The 23,843-nt window shown below is 40.0% G+C and overlaps 1 protein-coding gene and 1 long non-coding RNA gene across 5 annotated transcripts in view; one reads left to right on the top strand and one right to left on the bottom strand.

The window, feature by feature from the left end:
- The window catches only part of LOC135713598 (uncharacterized), a 101,208-nt gene that overhangs the window by 14,167 nt on the left and 63,198 nt on the right, over nt 1-23,843 (bottom strand). The window lies entirely within an intron of this gene.
- Nucleotides 21,927-22,294, top strand: LOC135713605 (uncharacterized). Its single transcript, XR_010518754.1, has 2 exons — nt 21,927-22,046; nt 22,106-22,294. It is a non-coding gene; the product is annotated as an uncharacterized LOC135713605 (long non-coding RNA).

Raw genomic sequence — 23,843 nt, 5'->3', positions numbered from 1 at the left:
TTTCGGTTTTTCTGAGAGTCCAATTTTTTTTCATGATGGGATAGAAATTTTTTTTGCATGTAATTATTGACAAAAATCTAAGGAAGAAACTGATTTTCTTGGATTTTTGATAATTTTTCCCAATATTTTTAGAAAAATAAAAACGTACCGAAAATATTTTTTTTATTTTTGGGCCGGTGAGCTTCCCCTTAAGTCCACTAAATTAGCTATGCAAAACATTTGAAACTTCAAAATCCATTGAAACATCGCCTGAGATATGGCATTTCAAATGTGAGGTCATTTTTGTTTGCACAGACGAAGGTCTAAAATCCAGTTAATATTGAAAAAAAAAAAACCACAAATCGATCACACACGATTACGTACAAAATCGAACGTTTGAGTTCTACAATTTGCTGAATAACAATGATTCGTCCTTTCCAACAGTTGTCTCATGCTCATAATTTTTTTTTTATAATAATCACCACTCATCAATTACAACAAACTCTCACCTTCTTTGGCTTCCTGTTGTTGGTATCGATGACAAAAATTGCGATAGCTAGAATTCACAACCATGACTGTTTAGATTATCGGGAAACATTAATCATCATCGCCCTCCGTTTGTTTACAGTCGCGTTTCACCAGAAAAAGTGTGGCTTCAGCACATATTCACTTGTTTGATTCATTGCTTTGCAACAATAACAACAACAGCATGCCGCTGATATACAGTCCAAGCCATAGGGAATGTCAGGAAACCGACCGCAGTTTAGCTTTGGTTAACAACTAGCAATGGAAAAAAAAAATCAACCACAGCACGCGACCTCCGTTCTATGACTGACCAGCACCGAAACGCTGCCACAATTGTAAGATAATGTTTTGCTGATAATTTCTGGCCACAATACGATTTCAGCACTCACGCGCGCGCCAAATCCCGCTTGACTGTGGTTTAGTCAAGGAGTTATAGATACTTCTTTTTTTTTTCGCGTTCTGAAGCAACTTCCACATCCGCCACTTCTTCCCAATCCAAGCATGCGTTGATAACTGACGGTGTACTGCACTGTAGCCAGGCCAGCCCGGGCTAGTTGGATGACCAGACCGAGCCGCCTCTCGCAGAGCACCACGTCAGTTTCGTCGTGACTAGTAGGCTCTGTTTGGATGACGGTGGCGAGGAAAACGTTTGTTCCGAGGATTGGGCGTAGAAAAAAAAGGATGGGGGATAGTTGTAATGACATGTAAAACAACCACCTCCTTCCAGTTGTGGCTACTGCGGGTGGTCGGACCGGCAGAGGCAGATGGCTTGGGGAAGGGGTTTGGTTGCCATTTGAAAACAGGTTGCTTTTGGGATCGTGATACTGTTCTTTCACGTCATGTAACATTTTTATTACTCATTTGGATTCAGACGTTACTTGGAGATATCGTGCAGGAAACTGATTTATTTAAGAATATTCAGTTCATAATGTAGTGACACCAAACTTATATGTGATTTACATGCAACCAAAGGTACTACATTTGTAAACTACAATATAAATGCAACTGAAATGTGATGTTCTACACACTTAATATAGCTCGGTAAAATCTCCAACAGCCGATTACCTCGGCATTTACTTTTGCTGATGCAATGGAATCTCTGCAAAATATCTGTTTGTTAGCTGATATCTCAGCAAAATGTTATTTGTTAGCTGAGTCTCGGCGATTGTTTTACTGAATCTCAGCAAAATAAACTGCAGAACTGCTCGGCTGTTGGAATCTCGGCGAAAAAAATTAAGTGAGTATTTTGAGTGCATTTTCTCTTGCTCGTAGTATCGTTCTGTAGTCTGGCGGATACAATTTCGATCTACCAAAAAGCGGAACCAATTCAATATATTGTAGACCAACAATTGAAAAGGTACTATCAATTTATATAAACCAGCTGGGTGGCAGCCCTATCTTGTTTGCCTTGCCTTGAAAATAGCTAACATCGCTGTGGGCCCGCGAATCGTGGGCCCCACTGACAGCTCATAATTTGCAAACAAATAGAAGATTTAAGCTAGAATTTCAAAAAAGGCGTGACTGATATTTCAGATATTCTTAATATTTTTGATTACATTTTGTGAAAAATAAACTTAGCACTCATAAAATATTATTTTCTGATTTTCTACCACGAAGTCAACCATTTATATGGCATAAAAGTTAAAATAATTTCATTTGATAAAAATAAGACAATTCAGTCATGCCATTTTTGCAGTTCACACTTGAATTGTGACGTTTCAGATGTTGGTTTCAATAACATGGCGGCATATCACCCAGCTGATATAAACAAAACTTTGATATTTCTATCTTCGCCAACCCAACGCAAATTAACAGCATCACGGGATAGGGGAAACTTTCTCCAAGCCGATGATGGTGTTAGTTTGCGTAGGCGAGCTTTGAGTCACGAGAAAAGGGTTTCTGAAGTTTATTTTTTCTTCTCTTTTCTGTTGTTGGTCGTGATATGCTCGATTGATTTCGCTATTTGGTTTCCGAGATTCTATCCGCCGGACTATAAATATAGCGACCAGGGGGTATGTCACTCTCCCACCTTGTGCCTGTGTTGATTGTGTTTCTTGTGTGTTTTTGTGTGTTACTGCATGTCGACCTAGCTGTCAAAACGTTGTGCGAAAATTAATGATTACTAGCAACCATTACATTCACATTTGTTTACAAACAGAATTCTTTTTTGGCGTAGGACTACGTCTTTCGGGAAGATGGGGGTACAAAAAGCGAAAAATGAAATTATGAAAGATTTTGAACGTTAATAACTTAGCTGCCCCTGGACCAATTTCAATTATTTTATCACCAATCGATCAGAAACATTTCTACGCATCGATAACAATGCTCTTGACTGTTGATTTTCACATTGGAACTATTGAAAAAGTGGTAAATGTCAAGCAATGTCCAAAAGCTTCCAAATAACTAACAAATCCACCAATTACGTACATGCATGTGCTGCTTCCCCAACACAGTCATCAGAGAATGGTTCCTAGATGAAACAAGTCGAAGTGACATTCGCCTCCGATCTTCGAGCGTGTACGAATAGGGAGGATACAATTGCGGAACATTTTGTTGGCAATTCAGAACCACACGCCCCCAACGACCACACAAAATGCTGTTTTTTTCCTTGGATTTGTTTTCCGTGCTGAGAACCAATGCTACCCACACCCATGCTTGGCATACACAGTTTTGGTCACGAACTGCTCATTTTCTAATAACTTTGCACACAGTTGACGGAACATAGTTCTTTTTGAAGCAGTCTCTAGAGTTGTAATCTTGTAACCAAACTTAGAAGCAGGGGATACTCTATATAAATTATATTCTAACTCTTTTCTGAAATGAACTTGGTGGCCCTGAAAATGGGCGTTTTAACCTCCGAAACCGTACAGAATGCGTCCCTGTCGCTTTAGAGCGTAGACGACAACCATGGCCGTGACGGTTTTGCGCTTGGCGTGCCTAAGGTGAATAATCAATCCAACATCGTGTCATGCTCTCGACCGTATTTCAGGGCCTCCATATTGCCCAAGGCCTCCAACACTCCGAGGACAACATCAATCTTGGAAGGCACTTCATCAACCATCAACTGGTTATACAAAACCACCCAAATAATCGGCCTTTTTCATGGCCACCACATCTTTCTACAAAAGAGTTGAGTTATGAAATTCACTTAATTCCAAAACAATATCCGAAACAACAAACTAGAAAATCGAACAAAAATTTCGTAGTCCTACGTCAACAATGCGGCTGTGTCTTGTACACCACCCTCCAACTTTTTTTTGATCTCGCCAAAAATTTACCAATTTAATAATGCACAGTGTAAGAATGGAATCCAAGTAAAAAGCACACGTCAACTTAAACAACTTACAAGAATTCCAATTCTCTTCCCTGGTCGTCATCTGCATCACCTATCTAAAAGAGTATGCTGTACATGTCCGACTCCGATTTCAAAAAGTACTCCCTCAGCCGTCACATTCTCATGCTTGAGATCCTGGCTCAAACCAGTAAAGCCCTCTCGAATCCATCCCAAACAGACACGAATTCCAGTCGTAATCAAGCCCTGATAACCCAGCCGAGCATGCCCCTTTCTAAGCAATCTCTGGATCTAAATTTCGCAAAGAATACGAACTTTTTGTAGGCCGTAGGTTAGTAGGTTGGATCTCTCTGATTTGATATTGTGTATATGGAATGACTCAAATTAGAAAGACATATCTCTCCCAAGGTATCAGTCAATAATTGACGTGATAATTATTATCAGCTCCTTCATTCATACACAGTTGCAGATATTCTAGCTTGTTCTAGAGGTTAAATTGTCTGTTTTTTTCAATGTCCCAATTGCGGGAGTGAGTGCTACTTCCGTGTCCCGATCAGTTTTCTGTGGAATCCTCGGTGGAATTCTACCGATTAATGGAGGGAGATGTCTCCTTCAGAAAAAAAATCAACAAAAACAAAAAAGAGCATCAAACGAATGTAAACATTCTTGGCTCTAAGCAGTGCTGCCAGATAAGATTGAAAACTTAGTTCTCATGGTGGTTGAAGGGTGTTTCAGTGTGTCGAAGTGTGTTTTTGATGTTTTAACACAAGGTGGCAGAGTAACTTACTTGATGAAGCTGATTTACAGACCTGCCGGTAAAAATGTTTACCGCTTTCGTCAAAATAAAATGAAATTACCGAAATTCAGTCCGCATCGTGCTCTCTTGCCGTGCGGATCTATTTGCTTTTTGCTTAAGGAAGTGTTACTACTACCTAAAGCTACAACAAATTTAAACAGCACTTTTCAGTGCTCAACCTGTACAAATTTTCTACCTTGTTCAACTCCTCTTATTCCTCTTCGATCCTTGTTTGGACCCTACCCGAGGTAATCCTTCTTGGATATCGATTTGGAAAATTCCTCTTCGATCCTTCAGATTCTTATAGTAATCTGCTTGGAAGTCGATTTGGATAAAAAATTTACTGCCGCCATGGCGCCTAAACGCAAAAGAAAGGGGCAAACTCTTGACCCCCCTTCTGAAGAAATTAATTTGAGTAATCAATTTGATTTGCTCACGGATGATGAGAATGATCCATCATCCAAGAAAAATTCTAGTAAACTTTCCCGGCTTAATGCCAAGAAGGAAAAGATTCCCCCTATTGTGATAACCACTACCGATTTCCATGCTCTTCGCATGGAACTTTTGAATTTCGTGAAAGTTAAGTTTTCACTACAAATTGGACGTCGGGGTGAATGCCGTGTATTGGCTGAAACCTTGGATGGATTTAAATGTCTTCTCAAGTATCTTACTGAGAAGAAGCACAAATTTTTTACTTGCGACACCAAAACTGAACGTGTGTTCAAGGTTGTCATGAAAGGACTGCCCAGTGGTGAATCCCTGGATCAGATCAAAGATGAACTGGTAAAATTACTTGGAGTTGTGCCACTCCAAGTAATCAAAATGAAAATGAAATCCCGTCCTGGCGATTCGCGCAACGGGATTTCTAATGATTTTTATTTAGTTCACTTCAAGTCTAGTGAACTAAACAACCTTAAGGCCTTAGAAAAAGCTAGCCTTATGCTCCATGTCCGAGTGAAGTGGGAACACTTCAGGAAGACTGGAGGAAATTTCCAAAACCTCACTCAGTGCCGTAAGTGCCAGGGATGGGGTCACGGAACTAAAAATTGCTACATGCCAGCTAAATGCATGAATTGTGGTGATTCCTCTCACGCAAAGGACGACTGTCCTGTGAAGGAAGATCCTAAGAAATTTAAATGTTCAAATTGTGGTGAAAACCACAAATCCAATTTTTGGGAATGTAAGACTCGCAAAGCGATCCTACAATCTCGTTCTAACCGACAGGTAGGAAACGCTCCACGTTTCCGACCAGGTACAAATTCCTCTGCTGTTAACAACGGTCAGCGAGGAACAAATTCTACATTCGTACCCGTAGGTACAAATATCACCCCTGCTTCAAATGTTTCATCTGTACCTACTCCCCTCGCTGCTAACAATGTTCAGCGAGTTAATGGAGCTACCTATGCTGCTATTGCAGCGGGTAGAAATCAAAATACTAACCAACGTTCTAACGGAAATTTTGACAATTTTGACTTAGGAAGCATTACTGCCCCCAAAATGGAATTTTTACAGAATTCATTAATTGACATGATTTCTGGTATGCTTAAATCTAACTCCATGTTTGATGCTATTCAAACTGGAGTAAAATTTGCTAATAATATTGTCATGACTTTAAAATTCAGTAATGGATTTTAAAGCATTAAACATTTTAAATTGGAATGCTCGATCTCTTAAAGATAATGAAGACGAGCTATTTAATTTTTTGAGAGTTCATAACGTGCATATTGCCGTTATAACTGAAACGTTCCTTAAACCTGACCATAAGGTTAAGAAGGACGCAAATTACTTGATTTATAGAAATGATCGTCTTGATGGACCCTGTGGAGGCGTTGCCATCATTATTCATAGACGAATCAAGCATAAAATTCTTTCTTCATTTGAAACCAAAGTTTTTGAAACTTTGGGAGTTTCTGTTGAAACAAAATTTGGACAACTTACGTTTATAGCTGCCTATTTGCCATTCCAATGCGTAGGCCAGCAAAAGAATTTTCTCAAGGGTGACCTCCAGAAACTTACCCGTCATAGGTCTAAATTCTTCATTATTGGTGATTTTAATGCAAAACACCGCTCATGGAATAATGCTCAAAGCAATTCCAATGGTAATATTCTGTTTGATGATTGTTCTGCAGGTTATTACACTATTCAATATCCAAACAGCCCAACATGCTTTTCTTCTGCAAGAAATCCCTCAACTATTGATTTGGTCTTAACTGATTCATGTCATCTTTGTAGCCAATTGGTTACCCATGCTGACTTCGGTTCTGATCACCTTCCAGTAACTTTTGAAATATCCCAAGAAATAATTTCCAATCCCAACAGCTTTACTTTCAATTACCATAGGGCTGATTGGGAGCAATATCGAACATTTATGGAATATAACTTCGATCCAAACATTCCTTTGCAAACCAAAGATGAAATTAATTATGCTCTTGAATCTCTGACTACTTCTATAGTTGAAGCAAGAGCTGCCTCAGTACCAAAATGCGAGGTTAAATTCGATTCAATTATAATAGACGATGATCTTCAGCTCTTGATCCGTCTTAAAAATGTCCGTAGGAGACAATTTCAAAGAACACGCGATCCTGCCATGAAAGTTATCTGGCGGGATTTGCAAAAACAAATTAAAAAGCGATTCTCTGCCCTGAGGAACAAAACTTTTGAAAATAATGTTTCTAAATTAGACCCGAGTTCCAAACCCTTTTGGAAACTCACAAAAATTTTGAAAAAACCTCAAAAGCCAATTCCAGCGCTTAAAGAAGGTGGTAAAATTTTGATCACAAATTTGGAAAAAGCTCAGAAACTTGCTAAGCAATTCGAGAGTTCCCATAATTTCAGTTTGGGTCTTACTAGTCCTATTGAGAATCAGGTTGCTCGGGATTTTCGGAATATTTTCTCTCGGGAAAATATTTTTGATGATTCCTGGGGGACTGATTTGGAAGAAGTAAGGTCTATAACTAAAAAATTTCAAAATATGAAAGCTCCAGGTGATGATGGAATTTTCTATATCCTCATCAAAAAACTCCCAGAGAGTACCTTGTCTTTCCTGGTAAAATTATTTAACAGATGTTTCCATTTGGCATACTTTCCTGATAAATGGAAAAATGCAAAAGTTGTTCCAATTTTGAAGCCGGATAAAAATCCAGCTGAAGCTTCTAGCTACCGTCCAATAAGTTTGCTTTCTTCAATAAGTAAACTTTTTGAAAAAATAATTTTGAATAGAATGATGCTTCACATCAATACGAACTCAATTTTTGCAGATGAGCAGTTTGGATTTCGCCATGGGCATTCAACTACTCATCAACTCTTGAGAGTTACCAATTTAATTCGTTCAAACAAATCTGAAGGCCACTCAACAGGAGTTGCTCTTCTAGACATAGAAAAAGCATTCGACAGTGTTTGGCATGAAGGTTTGATTGCTAAATTGAAAAAGTTTAATTTTCCACTTTACATTATGAAATTAGTTCAAAATTATTTAACTGACAGAACTCTGCAGGTAAATTATCAAAATTCCAAATCTAATCGACTACCTGTTAGAGCAGGAGTTCCTCAGGGTAGCATTCTTGGGCCTATATTGTATAACATTTTCACTTCGGACCTCCCTGATTTGCCTCAGGGTTGCCACAAATCTTTGTTCGCTGATGACACAGGCATTTCCGCTAAAGGAAGAAGTCTTCGTGTTATTTGCAGCAGATTGCAGAAAAGTTTAGATATTTTCTCTTCTTATTTACAAAAATGGAAGATTTCTCCCAACGCTTCCAAAACTCAACTTATAATATTTCCACATAAGCCTAGAGCTTCGTTTTTGAAACCTAGTAGTAGTCACATAGTCACTATGAACGGAGTTCCAATTTCCTGGTCAAACCAAGTGAAATATCTTGGATTAATACTTGACCAAAAATTAACTTTTAAAGATCACATTGAGGGCATTCAAGCCAAATGTAACAAATATATAAAATGTTTGTATCCTCTTATAAACAGGAAATCTAAACTTTGCCTGACGAATAAACTTCTAATATTTAAACAAGTTTTTAGACCGGCCATGCTTTACGCTGTGCCAATATGGTCTAGTTGTTGCACTATCAGGAAAAAAGCACTTCAAAGGATTCAGAACAAAATTCTGAAAATGATTTTGAAGTTGCCTCCCTGGTACAGTACAACCGAAGTACATAGAATTTCGAATGTTGAGACTTTAGCACAAATGTCCAACAAAATAATTAATAATTTCAGGCAAAAGTCGTTGCAATCCTCAATTGCAACGATTAATTCCCTTTATACTTAGATAAGATTAGTTTTAGTTTTTAGTTTTAAGATATCAATTGTTATACTGACATGCAGGTTAAAAAACCTGTTTAAAATACTGAATTGCCAAGACATGAACAATGTAAAAACACTTAGATATATATCATAACAATTAAGGCTGGTACGTTACTGTAGTAACTGGAGCACCTAGGTTAAAATGAAATGTAATTTATTTTGAATTTGGAACAAATAAAGAGTTAATAAAAAAAAAAAACCGAAATTCAGTCATTTCATTTACAGTTTTCAGCAATAAAGCGAGAAAATACCGAAACATCTGCAATTTTTAGCCTTACCGATCTGAGCTGGTATTTTTTTTTACCGAACTCAGGATCTCTGTTTAAGTGTGTAAATTGTTGATTTGGCGATACTTAATTCCATTTCCATAAATCTCACTGACGATTTCGACGATTTGATGAAATCACGCACAGTTTTCATGACTTCCTCGGTAATTACGAATTTCGGCTGGCCAACGTGTTCGTCATCATCGTTTAAGTCTTCACGACCATTCTTGAAGCGCGTATACCACTCGTGGACTCTGCTACGGGATAAACAATCATCACCATAAACCTGTTTCACCATTTGAAACGTTTCGGAAAAGATTTTGCCAAGTTTAAAACAAAATTTAATATTGGCTCGTTGTTCGATCGACATTTTTGTACCGACACTGTAAACAGACTGTAAGTTGAGGCGCAATAACTTGGCTTCTATTCATCCGACTGTCATGAAATTTTGACAGGATGCCCCGGCAATAGATGGCTACGATTTCTAAATTGTAGGAGCAAAGTTTTAGCACGTTTTTCGGAAGCGTTTCCATTTTATATTAAAATGTTTTACCTTTAACACTTCCTTGAACATCATGAAAAAATCATTAAAACTTCTTAATAATTTACCAAGTGCAAGTATTTCAAGACTCCTATGTTTCTTCGTTGTTGATTGCTCCTCCCCTCCTTAGAATGTTCGACTACCTCCGCGAACGTCCGTCAGCAACAGGTTGTCAATCCTGCCCCTTTACTTACAATCCTTTTTCTGTGATACTATGCCCAACTTTGTTTTCTAAGTTTTTCTGTCCGATTTCCCCACTTCCAATATGTCGAGTAGATATAACTTTTGTTTTTCCCAGCTAGGGGGTGGTGAAGACAGGCGACTTTCTTTAGTGTGTGCCTTTGAATATTTAATATGGTTTTATATTCTTCTGGTTTGCTCCGGAACGGTTGCATGCGTTCTGACCGAGGGAAAAAGAAAAAAACGGCAAAACGTGTGACGTGGCTTTCCCAGCCTAATTGATTGTTAGCAATCGGGAGCGGTATAATTATGGTGGTGAATATTTGCATTTTACTGACTGGCATTAGCTGTGCACTGGTGGAATTATTGGCAATTAGATCCGACGTGAGTTGGCCTCAAGAGTCACGTGGTCATATGTTTTGGCGGTTATCTAAAACCCGATTAATAGTGTACTTTGTACTTCGAATGCTAGGACGAATTTTGCCGATAGGGCATGATCCAATGAATGAGTTATATTACAACAGATAGCACTTTTTTAGTGATAGTAAAATCTAAATTTTGTGCATTCAGATTTCCGACTTCTAACGTCTGCATTGAAAAAAAAAGCCAGCCTTAATTGCTATTTTATGCCACCTGGCAAATCATTTACATTCATTTCGTGCATTCATTTACCTCTAACTTTGTTCATCAACAGAGTTTGGTAAAATCATGTATGAAACTTTTGTAGGTTTTGATATTAACTACAATTTTTGTCAGTAGCTCAAATTTGTATCTCTTATGCATGATGAACTATGCATAATCAAAAATAATTTCTTCTACACTCAACTTAGCTGACAATGAAGACAACCCATACAAATAGACCAACTACCTGCATGAATTTTGACATAACAACATTCTCTCGATCAAGGCAACCTCTGAGTATCGAAGTCATAATTCTTGATAGAGCTGGAATTAGGGCGAAACAGCTTTTGTAAACAATAACTTCTCTCGATGATTTCTCAAAACTCAAGGCACACCCACGCCAACCAACATAACCAACGGGAAGGGGAGGTCTTTTGAGTGGGCGAGTTTTGGCATTCTAGAAATCATCGAGAGAAGTCATTGCTTACAAAAGCTAACGCCCTAATTCCAGCTCTATCTAGAATTTCTTTTCCTTCATGACTGGATGTTGATAATCGCCTGTGTTGCTGTCAATATTAATATTCGGCTTCATCTTGGTGGGGATGATTTTGAGGATCAAATGTAAGATGATTATTTTCATTTTACAGAAATACAGCGCTGAAGAACGGGTCGTGTTGGTTTTTACACACAAATCGATGGCAAATTATTGCTTCATTCTGAATTGATGATAATATCGAGGTTTTGAGGCTGTGGGGTCGACAATATTCAAAATAACAAGTACTCAACTCTGCACATCTCAATCTGTGCCGAGTATTTTATCTGTGCTGAAAGCTGTGCCCTAGGGGCAAGACAGCTCCTAATCATGAGCAATTCCTGAGTTGCTTTTGATGCACCTCGACTAACTCACATTGCTCAGTGAGAAAGATCACTGTCATTTGCTTGATCACCAGGGTTACTTCCACTCACTTGCTATAAAAAAATGTTTTTCGGAATTATGTAATCATGAAATAGTTTAATGCTAATAAGTACTTGTAAGTTACAAGAAGAGGTGATGAAGTATATGTTTGAAACATAAAATCTGTCAATATTGCTTTCAGTGCGTCACAATCAGCGAATCAGTGCACGGATTGATTTGAGTTCACTCACTCGACAAAAAGTGACACAACAGCGGGGCCCTGTTTACTAAAAATGAACACATGAATAATACTCACGTAACATTTGAAACGGGTCTATCAACTTATGTACACAAAACTTGTTAAGCCTTTTTCGCGCGAACCGAATACGCTCACGCAAACTAATAACACCATCGGGCAGAGGAAATGCTCCCCTTCCCGATAGTGCTCTTGGTTTGCGTGGGCGTACTTCGGTTCTCGTGAAAAGGACCTAGCAAATTATTTACAAAAGTTGATAGGCCCTTTTCAAATGTTACGCGAGCATCATTCATGAGTTCATTTTTAGTAAACAGGGCCCCGCTGTTGTGTCACTTTTTGTCGAGTGAGTGAACTCAAATCCATCCGTGCACTCGTCAATATGAAGGTGCACCTTCATGCGAAGCCGAAAAGCTGCTGTCAATCAAAACAACAATAAAAAACATGTTTACAGAACTGAATAGCTCAGCGAAACTCGGTGACGGAGCGAAAAATTTTCTCTTCCAGCAAATATAGACAGTGTTTTATGGGAATTTTCGGTGGAGTGAAATGATTGTACAAAGTCCGCCATGTTTCATGCACAGTCTGACGTTTCCTTATAGATTTTCTCATAGGAGTAAAAGGCTACAGAGTCGCCGTCAACGCCAATAACCTTCGTTCAACCCTCATCAACTGTGAACGTGAACGGAACCTATTACACTTACCAAGGGCGAATGCTTGTCCGGCTTGATACGGTGGAAAAACTCGATCTGCCTGACCAAATACTCAAAATCCGGCAAATTACGTATCCCGCACGTACTGAAATACTCGTCGAAGCAATCCCATGGCTTGGCAAACTGCCGCTGGATGAAACTGCGAACCGAGCTCTGAATTAGTACTGTGCCGTGCTACTGACGGTGAACATCCATCCATCCTCTTTTGGTGCTTCTGCTGTGCCATCCGGATGATCGTGATACGGTCCCGTCTCTGCGATACACCACCGTAATTTGCTGCGGCCGTCGACGGCAGTCTCTTTAAAATTAGAACATCAATGCATAAGTGTGTTCTTGGGTTTCTCGTTGGATAAGTCCATAGCGGATGTAGAATTTGTTGTTGTTTTATGAACAGCGCTGATGGTGATGATATCGAGTGATTGGTAGCGATCTTGTGAAATTGATCACGTCTAATGATGATCATGTACTTCAAGAGCAAATTTTCATTATGTCGTAAGTAACATTTGCACCGATCCGAGAAAAATAAAGTTTTGTTTTGATGACCGAAAAGTTATTCCTATTTCCAATTAAACACATATAATCTCATAGTGATAGCAACGTTTAACATATTTAGCCGGGTTTTAATCATACAAATGCAAATCGCTAGCTTTCATGCTAAGAAATACTGGTTTTTGAGTCAAAAGTTATTATACGTCGTTTGGTGGCCCCTATTGTTACTTAAGTCAAAGTGTATTTACCAGGATATTTGGGAGAATTATCAATTACTTAAGGAGACGTAGCAGCCCATTCATCATTTTAGGACCACCGAAATCATCTTAGCAACAAACAGTTCGATTTATTCACTTTAATAATGAGAAAGCGAAACGACGAAAGTACACTTTTCACGGGTTTCTCAGTGCTGTTACTTAAGGCAAACGGCATCTCATCGGTAACATCGAAAACTATTTTGATCGGAAGGTGATTACGTCAAAAAGCAATTCGACTGGTAAATAAATTTAAAAATGGTATGTGATCCTATATTCGGACAGTATATAGTGTAATAGCAGGAGCATCGATTGACACTGATAGCTCGACTTTGTTTACCTTTGTTACATTCGACGTAATGAAAATTTGCTCTTGGACTTGGTCTTAACATCACCGACAAACCGACATGAATGACTATACCAAAAACAATAAAATTTCTGACCAAAGCACACTACTGACATCTGAGTCCGTGTTCGTGGGAAATATTTAGCGAAGCCATAAACCCGCATGCAAAAGTTATAAATTGGTTCGTGTCTGATCTATTCTGGACGAATTATTTTTATCTAAATAAAAAAATCCTATGGTTTTGACAGTTCGGATCATTGCACATTTAAATCGGCCGTTTACGATTTTCGGGCATAAGTCAGAATTAAGTGTCATGTCGGTTTTTCGGTGTTAACATGGCCGTGGAAATGCAAAGAGAAAGTCGACGAAGATAATCTGTCTGCTTGATTTGTTGTTTGCCTTCCTGACCGGGTTTCACTTCGATTTTGTCCGGTTGATCTTTGATGGGTTTGAAGTCCGAACGAGGATTGCACTCACCGCAAACATTGGTAGCGGTTACTTCAACGTCCTCCTCCTCTTCGGCTTCGAAAATGACGGTGGCTGCTCTGGCTGAACATTCCGCGGGGGTAATGGTTGGTAGCGTTGTCGTCGGAGCTGGAATTGGGTGTTAATCGGTTGTTGCCCCACCGAGGTGATGTTTTCTAAATCGAAAACTGTAGCGGCGGATTTTATTGAGGGGGCCACAGTTGGAATATTGCTCACCACGCTATGTTTGTTGTGCTGTGATGGATTCTTCACGCTGTAGCTAACTTGCATGGTGCTAACGAGAAGGGAATTGAAGTTAGTTATTACCATTTTCAATGGGACTGCTGTTACGACTACTGGATCAATCGATGCTGATGGGATCGTTGCGTTATAGGTGAAATTTCAGATGTTTAGAACAATAACTGTTTGGAGAGCTTACTTGATCAGCGATGAGCCTTTTGAAGTGACAACTGGGACTGGCTGCTGAGGAGGAAGAACAACTGCTGAAAGCTGGCTGGAACTGTAAGTTCTTGCTGGTAGAAAGCAAGCACCGACACAGGTTCTTCCATAACGTTCAAGCTATTTGAAAGCCTCAGGATACACTTGGGCTTACTTTGTTTACAAACTAAACTGAAGTCTAATATGAGAAGCATATTCTTGAAGGGAGTAAACGGAATAAGCAGAGACAAAAATCGATGGACGTCGATTAAATATTGAGGTACATTGAGTTACTCGCTAGTTACTCGCAGCAAAAAAGCAACTTAGAGTAAACCTGTCTCACCACTTGGCTGTGCCCAACGTTGAACCGAATGTGCCGAAGTGTAGCAATCAAGCTGTCGGTCTCAGTAACCCATGAGTTTGGCAACCCTGCAGTTATGACTTTTGAGATTATTTGTTTACCTTTTCAAGTTCTCACGGAAAATTGAACGAGCTGTTTGTGTGCATATCCCATAGTATATACGAGGGTAATAACTGTGGCTGTCCTGTTCATAAGTAAAACGAGCATCAAATAACACGCATGTGAGCCTTTTTTTTTGTAGAATATTCATTCCTCTTGGTTCAACTATGTCAAACGAATGAGAAGATTGACAAGTGCTGGTCGTCGGTCACTGTTGGAACTGTTAGCCACTGTATACGCTGACCGTTGCCAACTTCGAAGTTCTGTCCCTCCACGTAGAAGTTGTCCATCCATGAGAAGAAACTTCTGAACCGGGTGTCATTCTGGTAGACGTTCACCGAATGCTGTATCATATGTACTCAGTCGGCAAGTGGAAGATGTTCCTCTACATTATCATCATGTTACTAGGGCAATCAGGAAGGATTCGACCTAAAATTTCCACCGGCAATAGTAGAAGCAGCAATAGACCTTCAGTAGCTTCCTAATGTCAGCAGTCGCTGTTTGGGTACTGAGTTCGTCTAACCGAGCTATACAATTTTTGGTGAGATAGTCAAACTGTTGCAATTTTCCATGACTTTGAACTTTTGATAAATAAACAGGAGGCCCAAACCGCTGAGATTGATCCTTAACGAATTTAAAATTTAATAGTCTTGCGATTCTTCGTCTTTCTCATCGCACTCAACATCTTACTTTTAATCCGTTCATCCACATCTTCCATCGACTAATATCCAACAGCATCCTACTGCTGGTCCAGGATCTTGATACCGGTTGCCAACGTTTGATCCGCTTTGCATCTGATTGTTTTTCATTCATATTTTTCATCCTTGCTTCTTCTTGCCGGAATTGCATATTTATAGCCCTGAAACTGCTGGCGGTTTCGATTGCGTTTAGTAATACCGCGGTTTGGCTTCGTTACATCCGGTGTGTTAACCTTTAAAAGCTCCACAGTTAATCGAAACTCCTAGATGGTTCAGTCCATAGCATTAGCTGATTGGTAGACCATCAATTGTACCGAGCGGTTCTTTGGAGGAAACTGCTGCGGTTGCAGATGCATCTACAGAATGGCAGGACCGTTTCACACCGGGTTCTTGTTGACACCATACACCAATGCTGCGATTTGAACTGGATTCTGCAATTCTCTTTACCTATACAATTTGCATTCAGTCCGGATCCTATGGGCATCTGGGGTGAGCAGGCCTATTCTACGCGGCATGGGGCTCTGACTAATTTGTTTGGGTTTCCCCCAAAACATAGATCCTTTCGAAACTATGGACATCCGTCAAATACCCTGTAGACTTTCTATAGAGGTCCATCTTCAGAGCTCGGAGAGTCTCGTCAATTGTGCGATCTTTTATTATGATTTGGGACAACCTTGCTGGTAAATCGACAAAAAAGATTAAACTGAAAAAGAAAACTTCCCCCTTATTTTGAAGTAACCAAAGTAGTAAACCTTAGTAACGCTTGGCAAAATGTCAACACAAAGCAGTGATGCTGTTTTATATTATACTAGTTGAGTGTGCCCGGCCCTGCTCGGGATTCAATATTAGCTTGAGTTTATGCGCCAATTATAAAAAAGCTTGTTATATTGTGCGTAGAAAACACCCCCCCCCCCCCACCACTCTTATCTGCCCCCTATGACTTCCACATGCCAAATTTGGTTCAATTTACTTGATTAGTTCTGAATGATGAGTTATGAAGAAACTTCTGTTTCATATGCATGGGAGTCCCCCACCCTTACAGAGGGGGGAGGGGCCTCGAACCATCATAAGAACCTTTCCCTGCACAAATTTTCACGCAGATCGGTTCAGTACTTTCCGAGTCTTTAAGGATCAGACAGACAGACAGACAGACAGAAATTCATTTTTATGTATATAGATTCTGTGTCATACTTGTCATCGTGTGCCCTAACGTGCCGACCAGTGTGCTACGATGTGTTACGGTACTGTGTGCAGAGTTGATTACCCCTTGCAAAATAACCATTTTGCCCAAAATTAATTTGATTATTTTGCTTTTTAGGATCGATTTTTGGGTTGGATAATCAAGCATTGGTGAATATCAACAAGCGTGCATTCGTTAACCACACTGGGTTGAAGCACTACTTCTTGCGTGGGATGGTAAATGATAAAAAAAAAAACAGACTCTGGTGGCAAGCACAATGATACTCTATGCCCGGGAAGTCGAGAAAATGTCCATCCCGAAATATTTCCTCTACCGGACCGGGACGCCTCCAGTTTGGTGATACCGTGCCTTTACTGACTACAGGCTATCTGAGGTCCCGTGTGGGAGATCCATAAGTCGCAAAAAACCCCAAAACTTTACAAAATCCCGACATTGGAAAATAGATGCTCTCTGCAGGGCTACCAAAAGAGATCACCAGCCGAATACACATTTGCTTTCGGCTTACTAATCTGTCGCAAGACAGACTTCGAACTGCAAATTAGTTTCAGAGTAAATCCACAGAACTTCCACTCCAAGGTTCATAGAAATGTAATTTGAGGATAACTCCAACGCAAGTTCAAGCTAATGTCTGTCAAAACAAATCTAATGCCGTAGATCCGTAGAAGGTTATTTTTATATTTTTTTTCTTAACTTGCACGTTATATCAAATGACGATCAATAATGGTATTAATTGTAATTATACTGTATTTGTTGTAATTTTCATTTTCATTTTCTTTTTCAAGCACAGAAGGGGGTCATAACGCCAGGTCTCCAGTAAAACATGACTGTCCATACAGCACAAGGGTAGAGGTAAACATTTGGTACCACAGAATAATAATCACAGGGATCAATTGAATCCTGCTTAAAGCGCTGGCCAGACTGAGCAGTTATAACATGTTATAACGGTTGTCAAATAATTGCAACACAGAAACCACCATCAAGATAGCGCTATAACATGTTATAACTCTGTAGTCTGAACCAACTATAAGATGCCGGATAGGGAGGAATAATGTTTCAAGTAGGGGATAGTCGGAGTAACAGTAGTATTAGTAAAAGTTGGAAAGTAAACGTACAGAGGACCATGTTTTGCAATACCCGTAAATCTTGTTTTATGATTTCATAATTTTTAAACCCTTGTATCCCAAAATTTAGGAAAAATGCTTGAAAGATCACACAGTATCATAATATCCCGGAGCGGTTCAATTGAATATCCTACTACACAAAAATAAGATTAAATACAATTAGATTTGTCTCACCCGACATTCTTGAAATACCTACTTAAAGGATTTATTGAAAAAAAAGCGTAGCTGATTTCTACTGTGACTAAATCCAGCATTCCTACTAAAATATCAAATGCTGTGCTTAATCATTTATTATTAGTACAGAGCAATAGACAATGTACGATGATGATTAATCTGTTAATATGCTTTTATAAGCGGGTTCAAATGCACTTTTGGTAAGCATCAACACTGATCTGGCAACACTAGTGTGCATCTTTCCAATGTGGTAAAGATCCAGATCAGCCCTGGGACCTGGTAGCCTAATTAAACTACCTCAAGGTTTTGCCAAAGCCCAGGGTATTATACTGTATTTGTTGTAATTGCATGTAAATAATGATAATATGTATGCAGTGAGCGCTGAATAGCGGCCTTACGTTACGTCAATGTTGACAAAGACAAGTGAAATCATAATTCGCCTCACGTTGAAGGTAAAGTCCTCTAAGTAAAAGTATGGACGTCTAGTCTAGTCTAGTCTAGTCTAGTCTAGTCTAGTCTACACATACACAGCCAGTACTTGAAAGAATCCTGGAAAATGATACATCTATCATTTTTCTTGTCATTATTAATGCTTGCTGCACATCAAGGATGTGAAACAAACAATAAAGCGGCCAGGCCTACTGTGTAGCGTTAAGTTAATTTTTGTGGAAGTGAATGTTTACCATGTCTACTTAATAAGTATAGACAGTGGTTAACATTTAATCCACAGGTAATCAAAGAGCGGGGACATACCGTACCAACCGCTCCGTATGCAGGATTTGAAAATAGGCTATATAAATCGTTGGGAGTGACAGAGCTAAGAAAGTTAATGTACACTCCTTGATTGTCCGATCTCCTGGGATGGAACACAGGTATTTACCCCTTGTGTTCGAGCGTACAGTCCTCCCTCCGTACAAGCGTGGACGGCACCGCCAACCCACTGCCATCCCTCAATCGATCCAGCCGACCTCAGTCGAAGGACAACAGAGAGCGGTGTGCGGACGTAACCTATACGGAGGGAATGCTGTATTCGCCTAGGTTATAGCGCCCTTGCTCGCTACCATTTTCTTCTAGCGGTTGGGACCTGAGCACTAACTCTTGTCCTAGCCCTATATGGCATATGGTTATAGCGCCATTACTCGCTTTCTGAAAAGAGAAGAAGGGAAGGGAAGGAGAGGAAAAGGACTTGGGAAAAGGAAATGCGGAATTCCTTTCCTCATTAGTATTTGTATCGTCAACTTTTATGAAAACTATATAAATCATTCTTCCTTGGTCAGAGGTATTATTACGACATTTGAATAAGATTGTCTTATCATTTCCCTAATAAAAATAACCATAAAAGAGAGCTTAACGACGTGTTCGGGGTATCATCCAAACCCTATGTGGGATGGTTTACCTATCCGAGATACAGTTCGTTTATGGTATTTGTTTATTAGGGTTGTTATTCAAAATTTAATGTTATAATGATCAACATAGCTTTGGATTATCCAATATAAATCGGTAACACTGTCCTGCAACCGATGTAGGAAGCACCAAAGAATATATATAGACAAATCTCAAAAACACAGTTTTAACTGATAGTACTTTATAAACATCAAACTGTCCAATATTGGATCCTGCCAATTATAAGCACCAGAATAAATTGCAACGGACTCACCAAATTGATCCATGAACGATGTCCTGTTACAGTGATCTCCATACTCAAGGGTTGGTTGACTGGGCTCGAAAATAGGTTTTCCTATTCTTAGTATCGGACAAGCGAACCAAAAATCCTGTATGGCCAATCAGTTGATTAGTCAGATGATGAAAGCACAATTGTGGCTGAATGGATTCAGGCTGCTAAACGGAGAATCTGACCCACTTGTAAGGAACACAAAGAGCCACAAAGAACAACCAATGGTGCTAGGTTCCGAGATGATCAGTGGTTTAAGAACTCTGGGGTGGCAAATAGTTGAAGGAACACTAATTACAACTTCACAAAAGTCTAGAAAAAACGGAGCAAAAATTGACGGCTGAAAATTTTCTAAGTCTCTCTTCGAGCACAGCTCACTACGATCCAGTTTCTCCTCTAAGTAAAAGTATGGACGTGTGTCAAAAGTTGTTCTGCTTTGCTCGATTGGAACAACTTTGTTGTTTTTTTTTTAAATTTTGTGGTGACAGTCCTCCATCCTTTTACTATAGGGCTTTAGTTGAAGGCGGTGATCCCTTCGAACCACGGTTCGAAACTGTTTGGGAACCCCACAAGGCAGTTTGCTCAGTGAGGTTAGAAAACAACACACCTCTGTATTCTTTCTTCAGAAGTCCGTCTGTGTATGTGGGATTCCCCTAGGAAGAAAGGAATGATGGGGTAAAGGTCGTCTGATTATCTGATCGATTCGATTGCAACTGGTAATTTAATCAAACTGGAAAGAAAGTTAGTTTACGGATAGATAAGAAAGGCTTGTTTAGTTACCTTGACATGTGAATCTCATTCGTTTGCCCTAAGTCTCCTTATTGCCCGATAGTGACAGTATTATAGATCGATATGTTTGCTCTCTGAAGTCCAGTGATATAAAAGAGAACGAGTGTCCAATAAAGGGTGTCCACGATGAAATTGCCACACTATGAAATTGCTCTAACTTTTTAACCGTTGGGTAGAATTTAATGAAAATTTGGGTGGATTTAGTTCATAGTGCATTATTTACATCCTGCAAGTTTTAAAGTCCTGTGATCAAAACTCGCGGAAATGGAGTCGAAAGAACAGCTCGTGCGTGATAAAATCTTGCGCATTCATCACGAGAACAAGGATCTCTCGCATCGTTCCATCGCTAAAACGTTGGGAATCGCGAATTCCACGGTGTCGCGAGTGATTAAGCGGTTCGAGGAACGGTTGACCACCGATCGGAAGCCCAGAAGTGAAGGAAAAAGTATTCCGTACAACACCAAAAATCACAACCGCGTAGTTGGGGCCTTCAACCGAAATCCGAACGCCTCCGTTAGGGATGTGGCTAAGAAGCTGCACCTAAGCCGAAGTTTTGTCCAGAAGGCCAAAACTAAGGCTGGGCTTCGAACGTTCAAGGTACAAAAGGCCCCTAATCGCGACGAGAAGCAGAACAAGTCCGCCAAAACCCGTGCCAGGAAGTTGTACCTAAACATGCTGACGAAAGTTGAATGCTGCATCATGGACGACGAAACATATGTGAAGGCCGACTTAAAACAGATCCCCGGCAACCTGTTTTTCACGGCCAAGGATAAGTTCAGCGTTCCGGAGCATGTCCGCACTCAGAAGATGTCCAAATTTGCGAAGAAATTCCTGGTTTGGCAAGCCATCTGCACGTGCGGGAAGCGGAGTGCACCTTTCGTGACCCAGGACACGATGAACGGACAGGTGTACATAAAAGAGTGCCTCCAGAAGCGGCTGCTTCCTCTCCTGAAGGCCCACAACGTCTAAACAATCTTCTGGCCGGATTTGGCCTCATGCCACTACTCCAAGGACGTGCTGAAGTGGTATGCGGACAATAAGGTCAATTTCGTGCCGAAAATGTTCAACCCTCCCAACACTCCGGAGCTCCGCCCCATCGAGAAGTACTGGGCGATTATGAAGCAGCACCTTCTTAAACGACCTAAGGTAGTGAAGACAGTCGAGGAACTGAAGAAAGTATGGGTTTACATGCAAAAAACGGTTGATTCACAGGTTGTGCAGAATCTTATGGCCGGGGTTAAGGCCAAGGTGCGGGCATTTGCGTATGGACTATAAATAAAATACGAGTAAAATGGTAAAATGAAGTTTAATAGTTATTTCTCAATCCCTGAAAATTTGATGGCAATCGGATGAAAACTCGAATTTTGCGAATCAATTTTGTGTGTGGCAATTTCATCGTGGACACCCTTTAGTTCCAGCATTCGCTTTCGAGTAGACGAATCAACAATGCATTCATTGAAATCAGTCGCCATGTGGTTGCTTCTTTTGTCGGCCATTTTTGCTCTGTCGCAAGGAAGACCACCGCAACCAGAAGAAAAGTTAATTGCGAGTGAGAACAAAGAACGTGAGTGCCCATGGTAAGGAATGCAAATTTAAATCAAACTAATTATTTACTTTTTCAAGTGGTTCTTCACCCGGAACAGAACTTGGATCTGTCACGATCCCATCTGCGAAACAAACGTGCGCTGTGTGCTCCCAGATTCAGCAAGATCCTTATCCAACCGTGCGTTTTCCACTGTGAATCGTTTGCTATGCGTGGTAAGTGTAGCAACGATAGAAAGTGTAGCTGCTTTCCTTTTTGAGTTTGAAGAACAAATAAACGACTAGTTTCCAGAATAAAACATTTTTTAGTATCTGTTTCGATTCGGGTCAACGCTTTTATTACAAAACGCACTAATTGCACGAGTTTGTCAACCGAAATCGTAATGCATGCGCGACGGGGCTACGGGAGAAGGGGGAAAACGAACCGATCGTCGATTGTTGCTTTAGTGATTAGATTCGATAATTCACCTGTTGACGAGCGGGGGCGTGGTTCGTTAACAATTGCCTGTTGAGACGCCGAGAAGGGTGATTCAGCCAACTGTTGCTGATAAAGAATGAAACGTTCCGTCTCACTGACGACGATGCTTTCTTTCTAATGAACGGTAGGAACGGTCTCACGGGTCTTTGGCCCTGTCAGGTTAGAAATTGATAGGGTGAATTCCCAGTTGAATCATTTATTTGAGAAACCACACAAGTCACATGTTTATCCAAACCGACCTTTTAGTACTTAATGCACCGTTCCTTTAATATCAGAATAGTTGGATGCGAGAAACCGTCGCGGTTCGCATTTTTATCACAATGGACTTATGCGGTTTCTCAAATAAGTGATTCCATTTTCAAATGAATCGATAATGAAAGTTGAATGAATCTATTACTGCAGCGAAGTGCAGCAGATGTCAACGTATTCCAATGTCCGATGACATGCTACCAAGGATAATGCCCAACAGGTAGCTATCGGTTAATTATGGAAAAGTCTTCTTGATGGATGGTTTGAAGCGCCTCAACACTCCGAATACGGTGGGTAGAAAACTTTACGCCGACTACGAAGCATCCGAAAAGCGTGTAACGGCAAGTTTGCAATGACATAACTTAGCCATTTCTTGATGAATTTCAAAAATGGTGGTACCTCTAGAATTCCTAGGGTCTGTAGATTATTTTGATCGTTAAAAGATTGAAAATAGAGTTGCCTACTTTTTTTGAAAGTGAGAAGTGTCGTTTCACGTTTTTTTTAAAGGTGTGTATATGGGTTTTGCTAATTAGCCAGAATAAAATCATGGTTCCTACATATGAATCCTGGAGACAACGGTGTGGTCCTCCAGGAGATCCTGAACGTCCGTAAAAGTGGTCAATCTATAAAATCCTAGATCCTAAAACTTCGGTTTTTTTTTCGAAAATACTTGAAACTGAGTTATAAGAAAGAATTTGGGGTCATGACATAAACACGAGCCCGGTTGACCACAAGACCGTACTCCGGAAGATCCAGAACATTCGTAAAAGTGGTCCATCCATAAAACTGATCCTAGAGCTCCGCAGTTTTTTTTTCGAAAACACGTGGAACGTGACATAAGAAATTATTTGGGGTCATGACATAAACAAAAAAGCGAAATAACGTGCCTATGGTTGCTTGGGTGAACATCAAATGATAGATTCCTCGAAATGAACTAACTTATTTTTGTTTGCTTCTTCCGTCATGTTGAATTGATGAACCTTTCAAATCCCCATACTCCAGGCTTTTGACGATCCCCAGTGGCTGCACATTTCGGGAAAGTTAGCAGAATAGAACGAAACATTCATATTGGCAACCCTCTGATTCGTGCCC

This window comes from Ochlerotatus camptorhynchus, unplaced genomic scaffold, assembly GCF_037179485.1.
Source record: "Ochlerotatus camptorhynchus isolate MF236.1 unplaced genomic scaffold, CSIRO-AGI_Acam_v1.1 ptg000573l, whole genome shotgun sequence".
Lineage (NCBI taxonomy): Eukaryota > Metazoa > Arthropoda > Insecta > Diptera > Culicidae > Ochlerotatus > Ochlerotatus camptorhynchus.
Note: the sequence above shows the minus strand (reverse complement) of the source record. Positions and strands in the feature narration are given on the sequence as shown.